At 38.0% G+C, this 7,500-nt stretch overlaps 1 protein-coding gene across 1 annotated transcript in view; it reads left to right on the top strand.

The window, feature by feature from the left end:
• The window catches only part of LOC115227326 (relaxin receptor 2-like), a 128,383-nt gene that overhangs the window by 54,869 nt on the left and 66,014 nt on the right, over positions 1 to 7,500 (top strand). The gene's annotated exons all lie outside the window — the stretch shown is intronic.

Raw genomic sequence — 7,500 nt, 5'->3', positions numbered from 1 at the left:
TGTATGTATGTGTGTGTATGTATATATGTATATATGTATGTATGTATAACAAAGTAAAGTTGCAAGGTACCGAACGCGTGAAAATATACAGTAAAAAAGGGTTTGAAAATGCAGAGGTATTTTAGAGATGTTTATTGACTTGACCGGTTTCACTTATCCAAAGTAAAAGGAAAGGCTTTGTATAAGCTTTGATGTGTTAATAAATGGTTATCACATTTGTATCAAAATAGTTATATAGTCTTTGTTGATGATAAGAAAATGTTAAGAACTAGAAATTTTGACAATGATAAGAAAATGTTAAGTGGGTTTTGTGTTTAAACAGTTTACATGAAAGTGTTCAAAATAGATAGAAAAATAAATTCATAATTATTTTAAGTTCATCAAAAATCATTGTTGTGTAGAATTATATATACAGAATGAATTATGTTCAAGAATTTACGCAGAACTTTAAGGGAATTACCAACTTTTCCATCCATCATCTTCTGTCTTGTGTGTATATACACACACTACAAAAGAGAAATAAACATCTCTAAAAAAACCTCTGTATTTTCAAATCTTCTTTCCTATATGTGAGTGTGTGTGTGTGTGTGTGTGTATGCGTAAACAACATGAACTACGAAAACTAATGAGTTAAATACGCAGATAACGAGAGCGAAAAACGGACGAGTAATACGAAGACTGACCCTTCATCAGTTGTCGGGTGTTGATATAATTAATTAAGTACATTATATACCCAACTGGAAATTTTGGTTATATGCTTTAAGTATTATTTCATGATGTGCAAGCTGATACCATGAGTCTACTGTCATTAGGTTATTTTTGTATTATCTGAAATAGAATACCCACATATCGATTAATCCCCAAGAATTGAATATATATATATATATACTCTTTTACTCTTTTACTTGTTTCAGTCATTTGACTGCAGCCATGCCGGAGCACCGCCTTTAATCGAGCAACTCGACCATGGGACTTATTCTTTGTAAGCCCAGTACTTATTTTACCGGTCTCTTTTGCCGAACCGCTAAGTGACGGGGACATAAACACACCAGCATCGGTTGTCAAGCAATGCTATGGGAACAAACGCAGACACACAAACATACACACACACACACACATATATATATATATATATATATATATATATATATATATATATATATATATACATGTATACGACGGGCTTCTTATATATATATAAATATATATATATATATATAGAGAGAGAGAGAGATGTGTGTGTGTGTGTGTGTGTGTGTGTGTATGTGTGTGTGTACATATATAGGCAGAAATATATATATCACTGAAGTGACAAAGGACGCTGTTCAGCACCAGTATTACTAAAAATTAGTAACACTAGACTAAACCCGGAACTGTGTGGTTGGAAGCATCTTAACACACTGCCACGGCTGCGCCTATACATACATATCAAAAGAATGTGTTATAATACTATTCCACATATACAGAAACAGCCGTACCCACAGTCCAGCATACGTCCATCATCAGCTGCCCCACGGATATCATTAAGGTTTCGACACCTGGCCAGCACCATTCAGTCCGGCGGTGTCAACAGCATTAAAATAAGTGTTGTTTGAGAACAAACATACTAAAAACAACACATTTCAAGCACATTTACGCTGTATCGGTAACTAAATTCAATACGTAAACTACTAAATAATTAACTAAACTCCTAAATATGTAACTAAAAGCGACCAAGCTTTTAAGTCATACATTTTATTCCCATAAAAAATTTGTTACAATCCTATTCCACACACATAAAACCAGCTAATTCAACAATCCCACATAGCTCCATATCATATAAATATCTATGTGTGTGTATATATGTATGTGTGTGTGTGGTGTGTGTGTGTGTGTGTGTACATATATAGGCGGAAGTACATACTACGTCTCTAAAATGGTTAAAGGCACTATTTAGCACTAGTATTACTAGAAATTAGTCAAAACAACTCAATAGCGGATATCACTATCTTGATGACTGACGAGGGAGGCAAGTTCCTTCTAACAGCAGACATAGCCAGATCATCGATGGTTTCGCATTTTAATGCTCATTAGAGACTCTCACCGCGCCTGGGGTTAAACTAGGCTCGCTTTGTAAGTTTATAAGATTTCCGTTGAAATCACACGCTGATTTCATAAACGGTAAAAGTGGAAAAATATATATAATAATATGGGAGGCTAATTCCCTTGTCAATCATTATGGGAGGGCTTTCCGTGCCTATTATTTTCTACTTTAGGCACAAGACCAGAAATTTGGGGGGAGGCGGCAAGCACATTACGTCCCAGTACGCAACTGGTACTTAATTTATCGACCCCGAAAGGATGAAAGGCAAAGTCGACCTCGGCGGAATTCGAACTCAGAACGTAGCGGCAGACGAAATACCTATTTCTTTACTACTCACAAGGAGCTAAACACAGAGAGGACAAACAAGGACAGACAAAGGGATTAAGTCGATTATATCGACCCCAGTGCGTAACTGGTACTTATTTAATCGACCCCGAAAGGATGAAAGGCAAAGTCGACCTCGGCGGAATTTGAACTCAGAACGTAGCGGCAGACGAAATACCGCTAAGCATTTCCCCCGGCGCGCTAACGTTTCTGCCAGCTCACCGCCTTGCTTTCCGTGCATAATGAACACTACTGTTGCTCATTAGTGCCTTTCAGTAATTTTAGTGAAGTATATCTTTTTGCCTTTAGTTTGTAACTTTGCCACCCATATTATTTATTCTGTGCGTGTGTGTGAGTGTGTCTGTGTGTGTGTGTGTGCGTGTGTGTGTGTGCATGTGTGTGTGTGTGTGTGTGTGTGTGTGTGTGTGTACAATACGCAGTATAATCTTTATATATAAAAGAGAGGTTGTGTGCTGTCTGTCTCCTACGATTTAGATTCCTAACTACTCCCACATTTTGCAGTTTAACCAAAACCGGGTATCTTATAGTCGTGAGTCATATCGAGCCCTTCTGGGTATTAGCGCGCGTCTACGATGAGTCTACGATTTTAAAAAAATTTACCATCAATTTTTCCCATTTTTAATGCATTTTTGGCATATATAAGGGAAGTAACTCTCTAAAAGTTTTTTATTAAATCTCAGAACGTAAAAAGCTACAGTAACACCCCACCCCCATTTGTGGTTAGCCATATTGAGATGGCTATTATACTTTACATCTCTAAAAATGCTTATATAGTTATTTCCCTTACAAACCCGAGCAACGCCGGGCGATACTGCTAGTATATAATAACAAATGTTTGTGAATAAGATGAGGTAGCTGAATAATTTATTCCCTTAAAATATAGTTAGTTTTTTGGTTTCAGTCAGAGTGCAATCTTGCACATAACTCGCTGATTTCTCCAGACACTACTTCAGTATTTACTGATACCATCATAATGTAACCAAAACATATCCAGAATTGTCTCGCATACTATCCGACATAATTCAAAAAAATATTAACCAATGGCAAATATTGCTTTTCATTCCACACATGATTCTTCCCGGTGAGGTTTCTAATGCTTATTAAACTAGACATGTCTGTGTGTTTTCAATGCCTATTGTACACGATGTGCGCGAGTGTGCGCGAGTGTGCGCGCGCGCGCGCGTGTGTGTGTGTGTGTGTGTGTGTGTCTGTGTGTGTGTTGTGCACAGGGAAAAAGAGAGTGTGTGGAAGAAAAAGAGAGAAGGTGGTAAAACAGTTTAAGCAAATTATCATTGGTTGAAGCTGCCAGGTAAAATTTTGCTGACATGGCTAACTGACTTGACTTCAGTGTAAGGATGGCAACGCACTACTTTCATCTGCTGTTGGCGAATAGAGGCTACTCTTCATTTGCTTAACAGCATTGATTTGTTGGTAATATGACTGCAGAAAGGCAGCGAGCTGGCAGAAACGTTAGTACGCCGGGCGAAATGCGTAGCCGTATTTCGTCTGCCGTTACGTTCTGAGTTCAAATTCCGCCGAGGTCGACTTTGCCTTTCATCCTTTCGGGGTCGATTAAATAAGTACCAGTACTGGGGTCGATGTAATGGACTTAATCCGTTTGTCTGTCCTTATTTGTCCTCTCTGTGTTTAGCCCCTTGTGGGTAGTAAAGAAATAGGTACTTCGCCCGCCGCTACATTCTGAATTCAATACCCGCCGAGGTCGACTTTGCCTTTCATCCTTTCGGGGTCGATAAATTAAGTAGCAGTTACGCACTGGTGTCGATATAATCGACTTAATCCCTTTGTCTGTCCTTGTTTATCCACTCTGTGTTTAGCCCCTTGTGGGTAGTAAAGAAATAGGTAATATGACTGTAGAGTGTTTTCCTGATAACACCTCTCCGAAAGAACCAGTCTTCGGTGTGTGTAAGGAAAGAGAAATACTATTTCAGATCAGTTGTTCAGCTATGTTGCTGGATGTTTTAATATATGTAATTTCTTAGTCAAACATAATCTCCAGTCTTTTATTAGCTTTTTGTTTGGGCTAGCTGTGTTCCCAATATTCCATTTTGTAAAAAACATGTGTAGTCCTGTAGTCGTTGCTTTCAGTACAAACTGGGAGGGAAAAATTGGTTTCTCTCCAAGTTCAATATATTGCTTACATGATTTTATTTTAAAGTTTGCAATGAGTTTCTCTCGATAACATTTTGGCTGTTATGGCCGCCTTGCGTGTCACCAACTAAGAGTGACGCAATGATTGAAATTTCTGCTTGAAATAAATGTAATATAAATACGCACAACACACACATATAGGAATGTGTGTGTACATATATATGAGTGTGTGTACGTACATATATGTGTGCGTATGTGCGTATGGGTGTGTGAGTGTGTTTTTATGCTCAGTTGTTATATTAAAAACAATTCTTACGTTAATTTGATGGGTTACTCCATACTTTTGTAGAGAACCAATTTATTATTTATTATTTATTATATCATAAGGGCACAGAAAGTGTGCCTAAATCCAGCTGGAGACGATGATCTCCTGGCGCTAAAAGCTACAGTAACACCCACCCTTAGTGGTTAGCCATATTGAGATGGCTAGTATACTTTACGTTGTCGAGCAGTTACTGTATAAATCTCGTTCAGAGATTCGTTATTGCTCAATTTATTATTCTAATACAAGAATGTTGTTGACAGTGACTCCGACGAAGGCTTAGCTGGCCGAAACGTCGAAGTCACTGACAACAACGTTCTTGTATAAGAACAATAAATATATGTGTGTATGTAAGAGCATGTGTGCGTGTGCATGTGTGTGTATGTGTGTTTGTGCGCGCGCGTGTGTGCAGTCACAATGTTGTTCGACTCACAATTGTCCAGGAGGAATTGGTTGAAGCAACTTGTGTACAGTCTGTACATAATGTTTAGGCAAGCAACGGGTCTGTAGTTTCCTGCCATCTCGGTGATTCCGTTTTTGACAAGATTTGTCCTTGCTGTCGCAAGTTTTGGTATATCAGTCTGACCTTCCATAGTCCTTTTGAACATAGATATCAATTGGTTTGTATAAAATGTGAGCTTCTTGTACCAATATCCAACTATTAGGTCCTTTCCAGGTGCCTTACCATTCTGTAGTTTGCCTACTGCTAGAAAGAAGGTTTTTGCATCAGTTTTGTATGCTTTACTGTTAGTGTTGGCACAGTATTCTCTCTCAATTGTATTTAACCATGCTGCAATCAGGTTGAAATACCTCTTTTCGTTCCAAATTTTTGACCAGAATGATTGTAGATCTTCTTGGAAGGGAGCTTTCTTAATGGTAATATTTTCATTCCTCATCTCTCTGTATAATGCTCGTGGGCTGGAAACAAACTTGCGATTGACACTGGTTTGCTCAAAACTTCGCATGCGATAGCGGAGTTTCTCGCTCATCGTCCTGAGTTCATGTTTCAAAATGATTAGCTTTCCCTCAAGAGCTCGATTTGAAGAGTTGCCATAAAGTTTCATTCAGTTTTTCTAAGGTGGAATTGATGAGATGTAAACTCATTTTTCTCCTTACATTTTATTGTTGTTGTTAACCATCCAATAAGGCGGCACACATTATTGATGTTTTCTTCAAGTTTTGATTTCCATCTAGGTAGTTTTCGTTTAGTAATTTCGTTACTTTGTTCACTGTAGATTTCTCCTAGGTATTATTTAATAGTAAAAGCGGTTGCGTATATAAGAGAATTAATATTCTAGTAATTAACATCAGATGATTCCACGTGCTCTCCAGCAACATTGTTCATAACCTTAAACATTAGATCGGTCGGATTTTTCCCACTCTTGTCGGGAATAGTCTGTTGCTCAATGAAAGCTTCGAGAAAGTAGCAACATTTTTTGCGAATTCTAATCTTAAAATGCTTGAGTCTGATATATTCCACAATCTTCGCTACCGAGTCAGCTAAATTTGGTAACACTTGAATTCAGTGATGGCGTGAGCGATGGTTTGTTTACGTTATTTTTTACGCCGCTCATGGCAGATTTTGACACCCATTTTCAGTGTTTTTGGAGGATCGGGGACCAGTTGATTTGTTTTTTTTTTTTCGTTTTTTTTTTTTTACAAAAAGTGCTTGTTATCGGAGCTGTTTCACCGTGAAGGTATTCAAGTTGGGGTGAGCTTCGTCCCTGTACTGTTTAACTGCTTCATGTATCCGATTTAAGGGTCATCTCGGGCTTTTTCATAACACCAAAGTAAACCTTGGTTTGGTTGTTGAGTCCAAGTAAAATCAGAAGAGTACTTTACGTCTTCTTAAATAAATTACTGGTGAAGTAGTTCTGCTTTCATCGGTGGTGACGTTGTTAGTTTCATCTGTTGTGATTAAGTTTCAGCCATAATCGTGTTACCGAGATTTCACTTGGTGTAGATGTATACTTTAAAATCTGTTCAGGATAGCGCTACGATGGCGACCAAAAGGTGTTTCTCTTATCAATTATTGGAGAAATAAACCAGTTACCGATTCAGGACGGAGAAAGTGGTATATTTCTAGAGGAAGACGTTCAAAACGTACTTTTTAAACGGCGCCATGTTTATATGTATGTACACAGACATGCAGGAAGTAAATAGACACCTTTAATTTTCAAAATTTCTGATCTAAGCGTCTTAATGTTTTCAGCGGTGTAGAATTTACAATGTAATGATTCTTTTTCATTCCAGGTGCCATTATATTAAACATTTGTGAAGAGTAACCATGCCATGCACAAAAAATTCAGCAGAACTGTCAGATTTTCAAAGAGGTCATATTGTTGGGCAATCTGAGGCTAGACTTAGCCAGCGAAAAATTGACGAAAATCTTCAAATTCCTCTTGCTACTGTTAATAGAATTATAGTGCAATTCAAAAGCCATGGAAAAGAATCAACAGATTCTCGTCCCGGCCTACCTGGGCCCTCAGAAAGGAAGCTTCGCTGTTTGAAGAGAATTGTGGAAAATGAACCCCGTCCGAAGGCTTCTGACATTGCAAAACAGCTAGAAGTTAGTGTGTTACATATATGCATAAGCTTGGGTATTATGGACGAGCAGCTAGAAGAAAACTTCTCTTTCAAC

Source organism: Octopus sinensis, linkage group LG2 (assembly GCF_006345805.1).
Source record: "Octopus sinensis linkage group LG2, ASM634580v1, whole genome shotgun sequence".
NCBI lineage: Eukaryota > Metazoa > Mollusca > Cephalopoda > Octopoda > Octopodidae > Octopus > Octopus sinensis.
The sequence above is the reverse complement of the archived record's forward strand: the minus strand, read 5'-3'. Positions and strand labels throughout refer to the sequence as shown.